The following is a 20,983-nucleotide window of genomic DNA, read 5'->3' as shown; positions in this document are numbered from 1 at the left end:
AAGTGTCTGCAGTTGACTTAATAAAATTGGTATCCATTATGAAAAGGAATATCATAGGAATGTATATATATCCGACTCAAATTTATTTGATGAAATAGTTGTTTTTCGCAATGCCTTAATACTTTAAAGCATATGTTCAGCATTTTATCAAAAAAATCCTATGCGAATCAAGTATGCAAAAAAAAAAAATTCAATGGAGGAAAGGGTATATATATAAATTGAAAAAAACTCACTAAATTAAGAATAATGCACACACATTAGCGATAGAAACTGGGAGGTATGCAAGACCAAAAATACCATCTAATGAGAGATTTTGTAAATTTTGCACAGGAAAAATGAAAATGAGATTCATTTCTTGACTGAATGTCTGCAATATAACAAAATTAGATCTAAATATAAATTAATGATATAAATTTAAATAATTTGGATGAAAATTTTACCAAAATGTTAAATCCTATGTCTGAAAAGGAATTAAAATCTATTTGTATGTATAATGAAGAAGCTCTTGATTTGAGAGACCACCATACCGTTTCATCAGATAATAATCCTTGACAGTAGTTTGTCCATATACATATATATATATAAATATCTTATATTGTGTGTTTTAAGTAAATATATGAAAATCTAGAATAATACTGAAATATAAGTCTATGGTATCATATCAGTTTATGATGTATTTGTATACATAGAATTGGCTTGACTTGTTCCATTAATCGTTATTTCATTTGTGTGTTGTTTTAATATTATTTATTATCTGTATTTGGATCACGCCTCTATTGCCCCCCCCCCCCCCCCCCCCCCCCCTCTTTTTTGGGAAATTTGGTTGCTTATATAGGAAATCACTGAAGCGTGACTGGAGCGGCCCCCTCTTAGGTCAGTCAGTGGGCCCCACTTATGAAAATTTTTGGATCCGCCACTGTTTATATATAGGGAATCATTGAAGCATGACTGTAGCTTAAATTTCACATTATTATACAGTTTTCTATCAGAAGCTTTATTTTGCATACCAATTGCTAATATATATTTAGTTTGAATTAATTTGCTAGATATGTTCAAAATTTATATTGTCCGAAATGTTTTAGTTCTTGTTTAATTTCAAAAACTTTTCTACTAGCAAATGAGAACTGGCAGAAGAAGTTATGTTAGATTTGTGAAGCTCTTGGCTGCATTTATAAGCATCTTTCAATAGACTGATAAAATTGAGAATGGAAATGGGGAATGTGTCAAAGAGACAACAACCCGACCAAATAAAAAACAACAGCAGAAGGTCACCAACAGGTCTTCAATGTAGCGAGAAATTCCCGCACCCGGAGGCGTCCTTCAGCTGGCCCCTAAACAAATATATACTAGGTCAGTGATAATGAACGCCATAACTAATTTCCAAATTGTACACAAGAAACTAATATAAAAATATTACAAGACTAACAAAGGCCAGAGGCTCCTGACTTGGGACAGGCGCAAAAATACGGGCGGGGTTAAACATGTTTGTGAGATCTCAACCCTCCCCCTATACCTCTAAACCAATGTAGAAAAATAAAGGCATAACAATACGCACATTAAAATTCAGTTCAAGAGAAGTCCGAGTCTGATGTCAGAAGATGTAACCAAAGAAAATAAACAAAATGACAATAATACATAAATAACAACAGACTACTAGCAGTTAACTGACATGCCAGCTCCAGACTTCAATTAAACTGACTGAAAGATTATGATTTCAACATATGAATTCAGTTGTAAGATTTTCAAATCTATACCAGTATTTTACAATTGACTTTACAATATCATAATGTAAGGGGAAAAGACTGAAGTGGGGACCCCCTCTTGGGCAGTCTATGGGCCCCCTCTTATGAAAATTTCTAGATCCGCCATTGTTTTCTAGTTTAAAAATATGTGAATAGGTGTTGAAAATATTAAGAAATATATTAAGTCAACAAATTAAAAAGAAAATGTGGTACACTGTATGATTGCCAATGAGACAACTCACTATTATGTTTCTAGATAGGCAGAATCAGGTGGCCCGGTCTGACAACACCTTTTGTTAGAAAAATTTAGTTGATTGTATAGGGAATGACTCAAGTAGGGACCCCCTCTTAGGCAGTAAAAGGGCCCCCTCTTATGAAAATTTCTAGATCCACCATTGATTTCTAGTTTAAAAATATGTGAATAGGTGTTGAAATATTCAGAATATTAAGTCAACAAATTAAAAAGAAAATATGGTATACTGTATGATTGCCAATGAGACAAATCTTGTCTCTAGACAATAGACACAATTACATTAGAAATTAACAACTTTAGGTCACTGTATGGCCTGCAACAATGATAAAACCAGAAACTACTATAAGTTACAATAAGGAGGCTCGAGGGTACATGTATAAAAATTTAAGAGAAAAATAAACATTTATTTTTTCATTACAAAGGAGTAGATTCAGTAAGACCCCTTTTTGGCCACAAAATATAGCAGTTTTACAAAATTGTGAAAATGTAATCCTTAAGCTATTTATTGGAAAGTAGCATGCTTCTGCTAAATAAATATAGGATGTTTTTGACAATACAATGCATATATCAGGTACTACATGTAGCATCATTAAGTAATGCTAAATTACTGAAATCTTCAAAATTTTAGATTTTTTGGTAAATTTTAGACGGTTTCTGTCTTAAATGAAAGTGTAAATTTTCCCCTTACATTATGATATTGTAATTATTCGTGTTCATTTATAATATTGAAATGTTAATTATACCCCATGCAACGAGTTGCGGAGGGTATAATGTTTTTGACCTGTTCGTCTGTCCGTCAGTCCTGTTTTTTGTCATCACAACTCCTTTCAAACCATGCAACCATGCATCAGAATTTCATGAAACCTTTTCAGATAATAAGGACATACTATGTAGTTGTGCATATTGACGGGAAATTGCGATTCAATTTTTTTTCTAGGAGTTACGCCCCTTTGAACTTATTTACTTTAATGTACTACTGCAACAGTTTGTCATCGCAACTCCTCTCAAACCACACAACAGAATTTCACGAAACCTTTTCAGATAATAAGGACATACTATGTAGTTGTGCATATCGACGGGAAATTGCGATTCAATTTATTTTCTAGGAGTTACGCCCCTTTGAACTTATTTACTTTAATGTACTACTGCAACAGTTTGTCATCGCAACTCCTCTCAAACCACACAACAGAATTTCACGAAACCTTTTCAGATAATAAGGACATACTATGTAGTTGTGCATATCGACGGGAAATTGCGATTCAATTTATTTTCTAGGAGTTACGCCCCTTTGAACTTATTTACTTTAATGTACTACTGCAACAGTTTGTCATCGCAACTCCTCTCAAACCACACAACAGAATTTCATGAAACCTTTTCAGATAATAAGGACATACTATGTAGTTGTGCATATTCGACGGGAAATTGCGATTCAATTTATTTTCTAGGAGTTACGCCCCTTTGAACTTATTTACTTTAATGTACTACTGCAACAGTTTGTCATCTCATCTACTCTCAAACCACACAACAAAATTTCATGAAACCTTTTCAGAAATAAGGACATACTATGTAGTTGTGCATATCAACGGGAAATTGCGATTCAATTTTTTTCCTAGGAGTTACGCCCCTTTGAACTTATTTACTTCAATGTTTTACTGCAACAGTTTGTTATGGCAACTCCTCTCAAACCACACAACAGAATTTCACGAAACCTTTTCAGATATTAAGGACATACGATGTAGTTCTGCATATCGACGGGAAATTGTGATTCAAATTTTTTTCTAGGAGTTACGCCCCTTTGAACTTATTTGCTTCAATGTACTTCTGCAACAGTTTGTCATCTCAACTCCTCTGAAACCACACAACAGAATTTCATGAAATTTTGTAGATAATAAGGACATACTATTTAGATGTGCATATTGGCAGGAAATTAATTTTTCTTATACAATTTTTTTTTCTTATACTAATTTAATTTCTCTAATGACAATGTGGGGACGTGGGGTATGTGAGTGTGCTCACTAAGGTTCTTTAAATGTATTTAATGATAATACATAATATATATATACATGTAAAGGTTGATGAACACAGATGCGGCCACTTTCATTTTTTGACAAAAACCATCAGAAAAGTGACATTTTTTGGCAAATTCAATAGATTTTTCATACGAAAGCTTGAATCTGAGCGTTTTTAATGACTAAGTCAGTCAAAATCTTTCACATTAACTAATTGAATCAATTGAAATAGACAGTTAAGAGTTTAAAAAGTGTCCAAAATCTTTCGTTAGATGAATTTGAAATTTGAGGCCAAAATCGGAACCTTACCTACTTCTTTTATTTGTTACCTTAAGTAGTTGTTACTTTAGTTTAAACATATTTATTTATAGTGGATTGGGAAACAAGTTTTACAACTTATATCAATCCCTTTCCACTTTGCGGGTGCGAGTGCTGCCTTGTAGCGGCATTAGCCTACTCTTTTTCGAAATCTACAAGGGTGTCTTTAACGTGCAAGAGTTGTTACTTTATCATATGGTACAAAAATAATTTAAAAAAATCAATTTTTGATGGCCTCAGATGAATTGTAAAATGTAGATATCATTAAAATTGCTCAAAATTATCTCCCTTTGGTATAAAAATGCCATTTTTGGAACTCATCCGTGACCTTTTTTTTTATTATTATTTTCAATTAAGCTGTTCTTAAACTAAACTATTGTAAAATTTGAGCGATTTCTGTAATTAAGTTCTCTTATTTCGGTATTACATGTACCTCTATTTCTGCTATTAGTTCAACAGAAAAAAGGTACCTTTACAAAAATGTACATGCTTCTTTCGAAGGCAGGTTGTGAACGGTGACCCCATTTTTTTTTATTAAGTATAAGATTGAAGTACGTTTATCATTTTTACAGAAACAATTTTTCCTTGTAGATGTTGCAGATACATTCATACAAATGATGTTGAAGAAACAAAGAGAAAAGGAACTTGGACTGTACCAGTTTGTTTGCAGCTTCTAAGGTGAAGTATACTTATTTAAATGTTTTGTAAAAATAAGAAGATGTGGTATGATTGTAAATGAAACAACTCTCCATGAGAGACCAGTGAGACAAAAATTAACAACCAAAGGTAACTGTACATCCTTCAACAATGAGCTATACAACATCAAGGACTTGAAATTACCAATGAACAACTTAGGGCCTGATTTATTAACAAAACATTGAACGATAAACTGTTATGATATACAGCAACAAACTACTGAATTACAAGCTCCTGAATTGAGACAGACACATGGAGTTTGTAAAACATTAAAAATGGTTGCTGGCACGAAACCCTCCTTCTAACCTATGACAGTGGTGCAACATTCCAACTAGCAAACTATATAAACCATTTGAAAAGGGCTTAATTCTAAGATCAATACAAAGTCAAAGCACAATAAAAAATCCTAAAACAAAAACACATGAAATACAAATCTGAGATTTATAGCAGTTACTGAAAGCATGTTCTAATAATCAATATTTTATCCTTGTCCTTACACAATGGGCTGAATTTCTCTTAAGGGCATACCGTACAGTTTTGATCCTGTATTTACAAGTTCGTAAAAATTTGCATAGGCTATTTTTTACCTGATTAAATCAAATATGTAATAAAAAATATACCTTCATGTGCTACTTTTTGAGAAAATGAGGTCGAAATTTTGTATATTTGCTCAAAATTCAGATATGTGGCCGTATTTTCTTTTTTCGAAGAAAACACATAATTTTTTTGTTATAAAAGATAAACACAAATTGTTTTTAGCTCACCTGGCCTAAAAGGCCAAGTGAGCTTTTCTCATCACTTGGCGTCCGTCGTCAGTCGTCGTTAACTTTTACAAAAATCTTCTCCTCTGAAACTACTGGGCCAAATTAAACCAAACTTGGCCACAATCATCATTGATGTATCTAGTTTAAAATTTGTGTTTTTTTACCCGGCCAACCAACCAAGATGGCCGCCATGGCTAAAAATAGAACATAGGGGTAAAATGCAGTTTTTGGCTTATAACTCAAAAACCAAAGCATTTAGAGCAAATCTGACATGGGGTAAAATTGTTAATCAGGTCAAGATCTATCTGCCCTGAAATTTTCAGATGAATCAGACAACCCATTGTTGGGTTGCTGCCCCTAAATTGGTAATTTTAAGGAAATTTTACTGTTTTTGGTTATTATCTTGAATATTATTATAGATGGAGATAAACTGTAAACAACAATAATGTTCAACAAAGTAAGATTTACAAATAAGTCAACACAACCAAGATGGTCAGTTGACCCCTTTAGGAGTTATTGCCCTTTATAGTCAATTTTTAACCATTTTTCGTAAATCTCCATGATCTTTTACAAAAATCTTCTTCTCTGAAACTACTGGGCCAAATTAAACCAAACTAGACCACAATCATCATTAAAGTATCTAGTTTAAAATTTGTGTTTTTTGACCCGGCCAACCAACCAAGATGGCCGCCATGGCTAAAAATAGAACATAGGGGTAAAATGCAGTTTTTGGCTTATAACTCAAAAACCAAAGCATTTAGAGCAAATCTGACAAGTTGTAAAATTATTTATCAGGTCAAGATCTATCTGCCCTGAAATTTAAAGATGAATGGGACAACCTGTTGTTGGGTTGCTGCCCCTGAATTGGAAATTTTGCTGTTTTTGGATATTATCTTGAATATTATTATGGATAGAGATAAACTGTAAACAGCAAAAATGTTCAGCAAAATAAGATTTACAAATAAGTCAACAGGACCAAAATGGTCAGTTGACCCCTTTAGGAGTTATTGCCCTTTATAGTCAATTTTTAACCATTTTTCGTAAATCTTAGTTAGTTAACTTTTACAAAAAACTTCTCCTCTGAAACTACTGGGCCAAATTTTACCAAACACAGCCAGAATCATTATTAGGCTATCTAGTTTAAAAATTGTGTTTTGTGACCGGGCAAACCAATTAAGATGGCTGCTACGGCAAAAAATAGAACATAGGGGTAAAATGCAGTTTTTGGCTTATAACTCAAAAACCAAAGCATTTAGAGCAAATCTGACATGGGGTTTAATTGTTATTCAGGTCAAGATCTATCTGCCCAGAATTTTTTAAGATGAATCGGACAACCAGTTGTTAGGTTGCTGCCCTTGAATTGGTAATTTTAAGGAAATTTTGCTGTTTTTGGTTATTATCTTGAATATTATTATAGAGATAAACTGTAAACAGCAATATTGTTCAGCTGAGTAAGATTTACAATTAAGTCAATATGACCAAAATGGTCAATTGACCTCCTAAGGAGTTATTGCCCTTTATAGTCAATTTGTAACCATTTTTCTTAAAATTTGTAAATTTTCACTATAATTTTCCACTGAAACTAACTGGACGTAGTTCATTACAGATACAGATAATTGTAAGCAGCAAGAATGTTTAGTAAAGTAAGATCTACAAACACATCACTATCACCAAAACACAATTTTGTCATGAATCCATCTGTGTCCTTTGTTTAATATTCACATAGACCAAGGTGAGCGACACTAGTTTGTTAAAGTCATATGAAACGAGTGAGTGGTGAAAAATAATGTTTGTCCAATTCTTGAACCAATGGATGTATACATTCATAAACTTAGTCCTATGTGCAGGATTTTATCATTATTTTCGCAAATATATCATATATATTAATCGCCATTTTTTTTCTCTCTCTGTTTGTTATGATTGAACAAATATGGCTGCTCATTAAATGCCGTGATTTGAAGCCGAGTTTAACCAATTGTCACCTTATAGTAAACAAATCACAAAAAGCATGGGTATTGAGCACGTGTTTAACATGTATAATCAGATATTTGTTTATTTCAATGACAGATCCATGCGTATTGTGGTCACCAGATTTTTACGAGGAGGGTTACGCTCAGGTCACTATGCATACTGAAAATATGTCGGCAAATTGCTTGCTGGCAGCAAGCAATTAAAAATAAGTACTCTTCTTCTAAATGTGGACAAATTAAAGAATTTTCATCAGAAAAAAGTATATGTACATAAGTTGTTTAATGAAAACTAACCATTTAGTTATAAAAAACATATGCATATTTTTTTTTAATTTGAGGTTTCTTATGATTTTAAATAATCGGTAATTTCTGTATTTTATAAGTATCCTAAAAAATTATGCATTTTTTATTCCGAAATAACTCGTATTTATCAAATGTTCATGAATTGAGGAAAAATATGTCATTTTTGGCTTTATGTTTATCAAAATTAAAAAAAATCCTTTATTTAAAGTTTTATCAAATTTGGGTCACATAATCTCCCTGCAAATTGAAAGTCAAACAAATTGCTGTTTTGAAAAATGGGGTTCCATGAACTCGTTTTCAAATAAATTCACTTTGAATGATAAAAATCAGTCGAAAAATGCATTTTTCTCTGGTATGTTAAAGTTTGATGTCGCGAAAATAACATTTTGCATTAGCAACGTCATTACCTCCTCTGTAACTGTATCGTATGCCCTTAAAAGCTAACCTAGACCTATAAATGAATGATTATAGCCATCACTTGATGTCATCTAAACAAATAACATATAGATGGAGAGAAATTTTAGTTTAAGTCGCAAAAATGATCAACAAGAAAAGAACATCAAATAAGTATCATGAATGGTTGAAATTGTCAGTCAACTCTAATTATTTAATAAATTAGCCACAGAGTTTTTGTAAGGTCTAGTTTTAATTAGAATTTTATTGTAGATAAAGGAGGTAAATTTCCTCTGTTGACAAAAAAATGGTTGAGGAGTCGGAAAGTTTGACTGAAGATTAAGGATATCAAATGAAGGTAAACATAAATTTAAAGTAATGTTTATATTTGTATTAATACATGTACCTCGAGTATGCATCAAATGTATTGGGTAAGATGGTAATAACTGTATGTGAAACAATAAAATTTGTTTAAAGTGGGCAGTACATGTATATTAAAACATACCATCAACATTAGCACAACTAAAAATGCAATCATAAAAGCATCTGCAAAGTTTCATAGAAATCTGTGAAAGTATGACACAGTATCCATGGTATCAGTTATTTGATGTCCATGTCATTCAAGGTGGATATTGTGTTATTGGCAATAGACAAATTTCCTATTTACATGTACCCACTTTAATCGGAACAAATTTGAGGGAAGTTAACTGTTTAATGCATATGCCATTATGTTTTCTATACATGACTAAATCATCAGAAAACAGTAAACCTTCCGCCAAAATTGCACCATTTATATTTTTGGAAAATGACGCAGTCATTGTTCCATAACTGCCGACCTGAACTTCATTTCATTTCTCTGCCTACCGCGCTTCGTTTCGTATTTACTATTTTCCATACAAACTGGAATCTGCTTGTGTTATCATTATGCATCATTGTGTAGTATTAAATCAGCCAGGACCCAGTTTACACTGGTTTCTACTTGAATTCCACTACACTCGAACAAAGTGTTGTAGTTTGACGGAAACCAGTTTTAGAATTTGTAAACTACAAAACGTAATCGGTTATTGTTCATTCCGTTTTGGTGTTTCATACCGACTTATATGGTTTGAATAAGCTTAAGACCCTTCAAACATTAATGTGAAAGGTATATTAAAGACTGTTTTACAAAAGGATTGAACTGTTTTACTTTCAAAGTCGTACTATAGGGATATCTGTCATATACGGATTTTCACTCTCACCGGTTAATTTCTTCTTTTACACATGCTTTGGAAACTTCCTGCTTAAACATAACCCGAATAATTCAGTCGTTATATTCCGCTGATCTACGAAAGCTACATTAACGCCTGAACGTCTTCCTCGATCAAGACCGTCAACCGGAAATTTCACACCGCTTTGCAATATGGGAATTTTGATTTAAATTGGCAGCTAAAGAAGGAGGAGTTCCGGATGTTAATTGGTGATAAATGATGTAAACTGATGTTAATTAAATTATTATCGGATTTGTGTTAATTGAACACACGTGTTTGGTAAGACAATTTCAAGAGAGTTGCGCAGACTCATATCCTGATCGCCGCTGATTGGCTCTCTCTCACAGAGAGCAGGCGACGCGGCCAATGATCACAAGGAGTTCAAGCCCTCGTGTGGGAGAAAATCGGACACGGAAAGGGCTTGAATTATTCGAGTTAGCTTAAACATCGCAAGTTTTAAAATTGTTTTTGAGTGAATTAAACTTATTTTAACAATCATGAAGCGTTCCAGAATCATTTTAAAGCAGTTTCTTCTTCTCTTTGATGATGGAAAATAGATTTTCTCAAGAAAATACCGCAAACGATCGCAGAGGAATTGAAACGTACAAGTCAAGTCGGCACCTGGTTAAATTGGCATCTAGTCAAATCGGCACCTATTCGACGTCAATTCGGCATCCATTAATATTTGTTATAATATTTTCTATTCAATTAATTAATTACTGTTACCAAGTACATAGTGAATATGTTGTTGTGTATTTTGGTAAACAACGAAACGAAAGTGAATATAATAATGTTGTGTATAAAGGTAAACAACGAAGCCCTTACCAAAGCTGTTGTTTTAACAATTAGACAATTTGTGTAATTGTAAAAACAAGTCAATTATTAAAATAAAATGGAAAACTATGAGTCCCTTTCAATAAATCAAACTTTCATGCAAAATAATTAGCAAATTTAAGGTGTTTTTTTTCAGTAAAGTTTATACAGCATTAAACCAACAATCCTGTAAAATGCTCAACTGGTTAAAATAATGCAGAAAAATACCCAATATCTCATGTATTAGTCAAAATAATTATGACGTCTGGCAAGGCTATTTTATTATTTTTCTGGGACGCCTTCCTACGACGTTCGTAGGAAGGCGTCCCAGAAAAAAAATTAATATAGCCTTGCGGTCATAGGAAAGTGTTCCAGAATAAAATTTAAAAAGCCTTGCCAGACGTAATAATTATTTGGACTACTCATATATATATATCATTAAAACTACACCAAAAAAGTCATTTAGTTGAGAAAAATAAATATATACAAAATGTACATGAACACCCAAAAATGTGAAAGTTAGTATTTAACTCTTTTTGCTTAAATACTGAAAAAAATTCTGGCAAGCCCTTTCTTATTTTTACCCTATTGCTTAAAATACTGTAGTAAAACCAATTATGACCTATAATTCAGAAGTAACATATTTGGATACATATATTTCTTTTCATCGAGCCAAAAGCAGAGCCTTAACTTCAGGAAAAGAAATTAATCAACTTGATTTTATAGACAAAACCCCCATAGAAAATATGCATCTTAAATTTTGTAAATCTACTCTAGGGATAAGAAAAAATGCATCCAATTTAGGAGCAAGAGTTGAATTAGGAAGATTGCCTATAGAATGTTTTATTAAAACACAAACCCTTTTATATTTAGCTAGACTATATAATAATAATATTAATCCATTGTTAAAGGAAGCTTTTTCTCTAGCACAGTCTCTAGATTTGACAGGAACTTACTCATGGTATACATATGCTAAAAATATTGTCAAAGAGACTAACGTTGACCTTAATATTCTTTCTACTTGTAAGGACATAAAAGATGTAAATAAAATAAAAAACGATATAAAGTTAAAAATGAAAAATAGATATGAAGATTTAATTCAAAATAAATTTCAAAACATTGATGATAAAAGTAAATTTTTTCTCTATAAAAAACTTAAAAAAGATTACAAACTAGAATATTATCTAAATACATCTAATTTTCAGATAAGGAGATTAATCACTAATTTTAGAATAAGTGATCACTCCCTCTTGATTGAAAAGGGGAGATATTTTAAAATCCCAAGAGAGGAACGTCTTTGCCATAAATGTAAAATACTAGAGGATGAGAAACATTTTTTACTATATTGTGAGTATAATAAAACTCTAAGAAATGAATTTTTGCATCACATATGTACAGAAAATAATAACTTTAATAATTTAAATGAAGAAGAAAAAATTCATTATTTACTAAATCCATCATCGCCTTTACAAACAAATAAGTTAGGATCCTTCTTGAAAAAGTCATTAGAACTGAGGGCAGGGGACTCTTAACAACTTGTTTGTTGTTATACATTTTAATGCTGTTGATATTTTGTATGTTTAATATGTATGTATATATGTTTATTGTGTTTATTGTAATAATATATGTTGGTCACAAACTGTAAAGTTTACATGACAATAAAATATTTGATTTGATTTGATTTGTTAAAAATATATATTTAACATGGGTGACGAATTGACTATATCAGGTGTCGATTTTAACCAGGTGATGATTTGTCCAGGTGCCAATTTAACTAGGTGCCAGTTTGACTAGAATTCTTTGACAAATGTTTGAAATTATCTGAGTTTCATTAGACCTTTGATAGCAGTAACAAAAAGATTATTTACTTAATATTTTGTGGGAGAAGGGGGTTCAGACTGTGTGGTATCAGGTCTGTTTGTGCCCAATACATTTTCGCACCCTACACGTTCGCACATTCACACTCTACTCATTCGTGCCCAATTTTAATTCAAATTCAAGTTGAATAATTGGAAAATCATGGTTGTTGTTTTAAATTGTTTTGGTGTAAATACTGAATGTATTTATAGCTTGGTATGAGTAAAACATTGAAGATTTTAAAGGAAAAAACACAAAAGATAATTTTTTTTAACAGCTTGGTCCCATTGATCTGAAACAAATGGGACGAAACAATAAAACATAGACACCAAAATATAGCAATCCACTAATATAACCAAAACATGATAAAATTTATTCAACACACAGAAACAAACATAGTCAGAATCTCACTTCATTTTGAAACAAGTCAATGAAACAAGTTATAGCAATACACTAACCAAAACATGATTAAGAGTTATTCAACACAAAATAAAACGTTAACAAAATACCACTTTATTTAGAAAGGATTATTATTATTTTTAGCAATACCCTATCCAAAACATGATTAAGATTTATTCAACACAAAAAAAAAATTGCTGTCTTACTTTATTTTGAGACAATGACAACAATTATACTTATAAGAAAACACTTGCTTACAGAGTTATTAAACACAAAACCAATTAAGATTGGGTGCGAACATGTAGGGTGTGAAAGTGAAAGGGGGTGAAAATGAGTGGGCGCAAACGTGAATGGAAGCGAACGGACCCGTATTCAGACTATGTACCAGTGAGAAATATACAAGCCTTTCTATGGTATTTATTTGTACAATTCAGCTAGTCTTGACCTATTCATTTGTCTTAAAAAAACAGCCAATTGTCACCTTCACTTCACACACACACACATATACGAATATCAATTATATGCTCATGATACATGTTGCATTGTTAAACTAATTATGGTACGTGAAAATCAAGACTTGCATAAAAACTATCCCAATATTAGAGACAGTGGCGTCATTTTTCTTCAGAGCTTTCAGCTCTTTGATTGAATTTACTTCTTTCGGGTGTTTGTAGTGACAGAGTACCAAGATATCTTACCACAGAGAAGGTATTAAAACCTGTTGAAAAAACATAGAATCCGAGTCAAAAGTTGATAATGTGAAAATAGACTATTATACCACATCATCTTATTGTCGAGTCTGCAACTTTTGTTGCAGAAAGCTCGACATATATATAATGTTCTGGGGGCCAGCAGCGGAGTTAGCTGAATTCTTAAAAGCTTTATATTTTAGAAGGATGAAGACCTGGATGCTTCATACTTTGAATATATACCAAAATGCCTCAGGTTACCAAGTTTCTCTCAGTCACATGTCTAATGTCCTTGACCTAATTTTCATGGTTGAGTGTCTACTTGAAAAAAAAGTTAAGATTTTTATACGACTGCAAAAATTCAAAATTTTGGTCGTATATTGGTATGAGGTTGGCGTCGTCGTTGTCATCCGAAGACATTTGGTTTTCACACTATAACTAGTATAAGTAAATAGAAACCTATTAAATTTAAACACAAGGTTAAAGACTAGAAAAGGAAGTTTCAAATTGATTGTGGGAGTTTTGGTCCCAACAGATTAGGAGTTAGGGGCCAAAAAGGGCCCAAATAAGCATTTTTCTTGGTTTTTGCACAATAACTTTAATAGTATAAGTGAATAGAAATCTATGAAATTTTAACACAAAGTTTATGACCACAAAAGGAAGGTTGTTATTGATTTTGGGAGTTTCGGTCCCAAACAGTTAAGGAATGAGGGTCCAAAGGGTCCAAAATTAAACTTTGTTTGATTTCATCAAAAAATGAATTATTTGGGTTCTTGTATATATGTCAAATCTAACGATGTATTTAGGGTGCAATCAACAGTTTTTTTCTATGACGTCATATTTTGAGGGACCATCTATAATTGACCCTTAGTGGTGTTAATGTTAATGAAGATACTTGTATAAAACTATATCATTAGAATCAGAATTTTCTCTAGTTTATAATGAAATAAAAATAAATTGTACTTTTAATAGTACCAAAAAGTTTTATCCAGAGACAATGGGAAAAACATTGCCTAATCTATGCATAAAAAACATGAAATCAGGCCATGTGCACACCCATGCAGACATATTACATGCACATTTTTCATATTCAAAACAGTATGAATTTCATAGGTTTTTACCTGGTCTTTCTAAAAATTTATGCTTCAGGCTACGTTCGCCTGCTTCGAAAAGAGATACAGTGGGTGCAAATAAGTTTTGCACTTTTCACTGCCAAAAAAACAGGATGTTTACAGTTTGTCTCCCCTTAAAACATGTGTATTTAATCTAATTTTAAAAAATTATTTTAATCATTCAACCTGTTTTAATTGAAGCTAATTAACTTAATTTTACAATTAAATATAAAAAACATGATACTTTTTTACCAATTATGTTGATAAAAAGGGACTTCCCTCCAAGTCTATTTTTAGTCGGGGGAATTACCCCTAGTTTTTTATACGAAACTGTTTATAGCACCCTTAGATTTTTAATTTTTGGTCCTGTTTTCAAATTGGTCTACATTAAGGTACAAAGGGTCCAAAATTAAACTTTGTTTGATTTTAACAAAAGTTGAATTCTTGGACTTCTTTGATGCTGAATCTAAACATGTACTTAGATTTTTGATTATGGACTTGGTCCAAATCGGGGTTCAAATTAAACTTTGTTTGATTTCAACAAAAATGGGGTTCTTTAATATGCTGAATCTAACCGTGTATTTAGAATTTTAATATTTGGGCCTGGTTATCAAATTGATCCACATTGACATGCTTGAGGTCTAAAGGGACTAAAATTGCACATTATTTGATTTCATCAAAAATTGAATTCTTGGGGTTCTATGATCATGATGATATGCTGAATCTAACCATGTATTTATATTTTGGATATTTGACCATAATAGGTAAATGTCCAATTTAAAATTTATAAGTTTTTTTCTCGCCTTGACGGAGTAAAAAAATGAGACATAGGTATGGTGTTCCCCGCGGCGGCAGCATCAACAATGTATTAGTTTGTGATTAGGTCAATTTATGGTGAACCACTAGTGGTAGGTCAATGATATTTGGTATGCAGTTATATAAGCATTGGCATATCTCATTTTCATGGAGATTTTTTGACTCCGCCTCCTTAGTCATGGTCTATAGACTTTGATAATTTTGCTAAGTTAATATGTATTAGTTTGTGATAAGGTCAGTTCAAGGGGAACCATTAGTGGTAGGCCAATGTTAATTGGTGTTCAGTTTTATAAACATTAGCACATCTCATTTCCATGGAGAATATTTGGCCCTGCCCCCTCAGTCATGGTCTATTGACTTTGAAACTTTTAGTTTACATGTATTAGTTTGTGATAATATCAGTTTAAGATGAACTGCTAATGTTAAGTCAATGATATTTGGTATGCAAATTTATTGTCATTTGAAAGTGTTGTTTTCATGGAGATTATATAGCCCCACCCCTGATCATGGTTCATTGACTTTGAAACTTTTACATAGTTTAAAAGTTAATGTTTGTGTTTAGGTTCGTTTAAAGGGAACTACTTATTATGAGTCAATGGTAATTGGTATGCAGTTGTATTATATTTATCATTGGCACATCTCATTCCATGGAGATTGTTTAGCCATGTACCTTCAGTCATTGTTCATAGACTTTGAATATTTGCATAACTTACATGTTAAAATATTGCTATTTAATTTCAACATTGCATTATCAAAATTACATGAATATTTGCATAACTTACATGTTAAAATATTGCTATTTAATTTCAACATTGCATAATCAAAATTACAAAAAGGGGATACATATCTCTGTGATAACAGTTTATTAAGTGTAAGTTCTTAGACCACATTCATTCTGTGTCAGAAACCTATCTTGTGTCAACTATTTAATCACAATCCAAATTCAGAGCTGTATCAAGCTTAAATGTTGTGTCCATACTTGCCCCAACTGTTCAGGGTTCGACCTCTGTGGTCCTATAAAGCTGTGCCCTGCGGAGCATCTGGTTTGTAAAGTGAAATTCTCTCTTATTATAAGTAATAGGATAACTATATTTGGTATGTGAGTACCTTGCAAGGTCCTCATGGCTGTCATACAGTTTTCACTTGACCTCGACCTCCTTTCATGGATCAGTGAACATGTTAAGTTTTGGTGACCGTCAAGTCCATATCTCAGATACTAAAAGCAATATGTCTAGTATATTTGGTGTATGGAGGACTATAAGGTGTACATGTCCAACTGGCAGGTGTCATCTGACCTTGACCTCATTTCCATGGTTCAGTGATTATAGTTGAGTTTTTGTGTTTTTTTTTCTGTTTTTCATATACTATTTGCAATAGGTCTAATATATTTGGTGTATGGAAATAATAACAGAATGATTGTTAGGTGTACATTTCTAGCTGGTATGTGTCATCTGCCCTTGACCTCATTTTCATGGTTTAGTGGTCAATTTTTAGTTTTTTAGGTTAATGTTAAGGTTATGTTTCAATTGTAATAAAGCTTTATTTTAAAGACTACAAAAGAAGGCGAGACATTTCAGCGTGTGCACTCTTTGTTTTATATTAAACCCTAGAAAGAAGCTACAGATTAATGTTAACTGCAAAAATACTAAAATCCTTTATTAATTAGATCATGTAGATACAGGAAATGAAAATATTTTGAATTTTTTTATCATAAAAATGGTAATGCTTATATATTCAAGTTTCACTAAATTCCAAGAAGGGTTTCCACAAATAACAATGACTGATTTTCAAAATGATCATCATGTAAAAATGAAGAGATGTGCTAAGATTGCCCATGAAAACTATCTTTATGAACAATGACAGTTCAGTGGTTTGCTTTCAGCCTTTATCAAAAATAATTACCATATATATTGTAATAAGCTATAAATAAAAGCCCCCCATTGTAAAATGTTAAACAATTAAAAAGTAAAAAACAGCGTCCTGATCTTTATAAGTTCGAAGAATAAAATTGAGTCATATTATGGTATGATGTTGTTGTTAGCGATGTATGTCGACACATATGGTTTCCGGATAATTATATAGTTTAAGCGAATGGATATCCATGAAATTTTACACAAGGTTTAATACCAAAAAGGAAGGTTGGGTTGATTTTTGGGGTGATGGTACCAACAGTTTAGAAATTAGGGGCAAAAAAGAAGCATTTTTGTAGTTTCCAGACATAAACTTGTGTGCCAGTGTACTAATCTCTCTTAAATTGTTCTTCAAGGTTCCATATCACAAAGGGTAGACTGGAATTGTGTAAAGGGGTAATTGCCTCAAACGTTCAGGAAATAGGGGGTCAAAAACAAGCATTTTTCTAATTTCCAGACAATATTTTGTGTTTAAGTGTATGGATTTCTTTAAAATTGTACTGCAAAGTACCATACCACAAAGGAAAAGGATGGGATTAAGTTTTGGGGTAATTACTGAAAGGGGGTTGAAAAAAATTGGGGGAGGGGGGATTTTTTTTCTCATAATTTTGATCAAAATCCAAATACAGACAGTCTATCAAGCTTGAATATTGTGTCCAAACATGCACCAACTGGTCAGTCAAATAACAAGGCTGCGCTGCACATCATTTTCTTAATCATATTAATCTGACATGTTAAAGTTTGTACATTATGAAGTTACTAACCTGTTGATTTTGTGTATTTCAGATTATTATTGAAAAAAGAGCACTTTGAAGTACTAGGAGAATTTGAAAACATCTTGGTGAAATAGTCTGACTGATTATGACAGAACATCAAAAGAAATGACGAAAAATTACACATCTTATCAAAATAGTACTACTAGAAACTAAAAGCTATTTGCAATTTTCACTGGTTTTGAGATCAGTAACAGTCTGACAAGGAAAGAATTTAATGAACATGATTATGATGCCTCTTGATAAATATAAAAACATATTGACTGTAAAATAATTACCAGTTACCAATTATATCTGTTGTTTAAAAAATTTGTTATTTGGAAATATCTGTTGAATGTTTTGAAATTAAAATGTGTTAACTTAAATGATTTAAGAATTGAAGTCTTTAAATGATACAAAAGCAAGGATACATGGAATGATTGCAATTGAGACAACTACTAGCCCATTATAATATGGCACTGATGTAAACAAGTACAGGTCACCTGAAGTCTTCAACAATAAGCAAAAGCCTTAATTTAAAGATTGTTATACATGGGCTTATTAAGTCCCAAGATAATGGTATCTACATGTACATCATTTGCTGTCAAATTTTTGTTTGTATGTTTCTGATGAAGGTTAATTAAAATAAGCCCAGCACACCTAATTTGTGAACTGTTTTCTTTTAATTTCAAAAGAGAAAGCTAATAGACAAATTTAAGCAAAAAAAAAAAAAAAAAAGGAAATCCATTTAATATGGCAGACAGCAACCAAACACAACCAGTTGACATAATGAACATGTTTTTGAGTGCTCAAACTGCACTATAACATTAGACACAAAAACATCTTATATAATGCTGGATTACACAAAAGTGTTTAAATCATCTGCTCTTCTCTGGTGTTTAAAAATTGTACAGATTTGGTGTCACAATATCTCAGTAACATGGGTTAGAATTCCGGCATGGGAAGAACAAAAAAATTGCGAAAGCAAACTTACAGATCTTACATTTTTGGGTTGATGTTTTGACGACTTGCATGTTCATGTACAATATATACAAAAAGTTAGCTGCTATTGAGACAAAGGCAAAAATCATAGTGCAACAAATAAAATTGAGAAAGGAAATGGTGAATATGTCAAAGCGACAACCACCCAACCATAGAGAAAACAACAGCCGAAGGCAACCAATGGGTCTTCAATGTAGCGAGAATTCCCGCACCCGTAGGTGTCCTTCAGCTGGCCCCTAAAATATGCATAATAGTACAGTGATAATGGATGTCATACTAAACTCTGAATTATACACAAGAAACTAAAATTTAAAATCATACAAGACTAACAAAGGCCAGAGGCTCCTGACTTGGGACAGGCGCAAAATTGCGGCGGGGTTAAACATGTTTATGAGATCTCAACCCTCTCCCTATACCTCTAGCCAATGTAGAAAAGTAAAAGAATAACAATACGCACATTAAAATTCAGTTCAAGAGAAGTCCGAGTCCGATGTCAAAAGATGTAACAAAAGAAATTAATAAAATGACAATAATACATAAATAACAACAGACTACTAGCAGTTAACTGACATGCCAGCTCCAGACCTCAATTAAACTGATTAAACATGTTTATTACAGATATAATAACAATAAACTAAAATAACACTTACCACTACTAAATGATTAGGAACTTTCAGGAACTAATTGCAGCTACTGTCCAGGTTATGTTAAACAAATTTTCAGCTCCAACTGATCTGTTCAGGGAAGAGTTTTTATCATTTAAATAAAATGTGAACACATTCTAATCGTTTGGCAGACGTGAATATTCTCATGTGGCATTTATACCTATATGCAAGGGTACCTTTATCCGGTGGTGATAATACACAGTGATAATTAACCATTTTTTTTCTTCTTTTTGTTTAATTTTGATAAAAAAAAAATGGAATTTAAACTTTTTTCAGCATTTTGGAAAAAAATGATTTTGTAAATTTTTCATGTTTTTTTCGTTTATTTTATAAGAATTAAATTTAAAAAAATTTTATTTTTAAATATTCAATTATTTTTTTTTAATTTTTGAAAAATTTTATTTTTTTGAAATATTTTGCATTTATAAATTTTTTAAACTTTAAAAAAGTTAATTTTAGTTGCCTTCGTCCATGCAAGCATGGATTAGTTAGCCTTGGTTGCCTTCGTCCATGCATGCATGGACTAAGTCTGTTGTGTTAGTCCATGCAAGCATGGACTAAGTTAGGGTTAGTTGCCTTAGTGCATGCATGCATGGACTAAGTCGTTTTAGTCCATGCATGCATGGACTAAGTTTACGTTAGTTACCTTCGTCCATGCATGCATGGAGTAAGCTTAGTTTCTAAGTTTTCATGTTTACAAATCATGAAAAGGTTTAGCCATACTATCAAGTTTTGCAATTTATTTCCTAAGGTAAGTTATTATGCACAATATGTATGTAAAACATAATTAATAGGTTGAATATGAAAAAAAACAACTAAACAGAAAAAAAAGGTAATTACATCAAATTAAAAAATAATTGAACTAACACCATGAAATTAAGAGGTAAGAAGAAATGGAGGTTTTCTAGAATTGATGTTGATTTCCAGTTTTATTTAATACCTTGTTTATAACGGAAATTGATGACACTGTCATTAAAGTGAGATGGTTAGCGCCATAAAACCAGGTTTAATCCACCATTTTCTACATTTGAAAATGCCTGTACCAAGTCAGGAATATGACAGTTCTTGTTCATTCGTTTTTGATGCGTTTTGTTATTTGATTTTGCCATGTGATTATGGACTTTCCGAATTGATTTTCCTCTATAAAGTTCAGTATTTTTATGATTTTACTTTTTACCGGATGCATTTAATGAAACCCCAGATGCTGTTGATATTAATGACCGCAGAATTGACTGCCTCGTGTATGCAGAGGATTATTTTTTGTCTAGTTCCA

General features: G+C 32.1%; 1 long non-coding RNA gene across 1 annotated transcript; it reads left to right on the top strand.

Moving 5' to 3' along the window:
- Nucleotides 1-4,818: 4,818 nt before the first annotated feature.
- Nucleotides 4,819-18,432, top strand: LOC139506162 (uncharacterized). The gene is made up of 3 exons (XR_011659952.1): nt 4,819-5,000; nt 8,722-8,806; nt 18,078-18,432. It is a non-coding gene; the product is annotated as an uncharacterized lncRNA (long non-coding RNA).
- Nucleotides 18,433-20,983: the final 2,551 nt, after the last annotated feature.

This window comes from Mytilus edulis, unplaced genomic scaffold, assembly GCF_963676685.1.
Source record: "Mytilus edulis unplaced genomic scaffold, xbMytEdul2.2 SCAFFOLD_169, whole genome shotgun sequence".
In the NCBI taxonomy this organism is placed as follows: Eukaryota; Metazoa; Mollusca; class Bivalvia; order Mytilida; family Mytilidae; genus Mytilus; species Mytilus edulis.
Note: the sequence above shows the minus strand (reverse complement) of the source record. Positions and strands in the feature narration are given on the sequence as shown.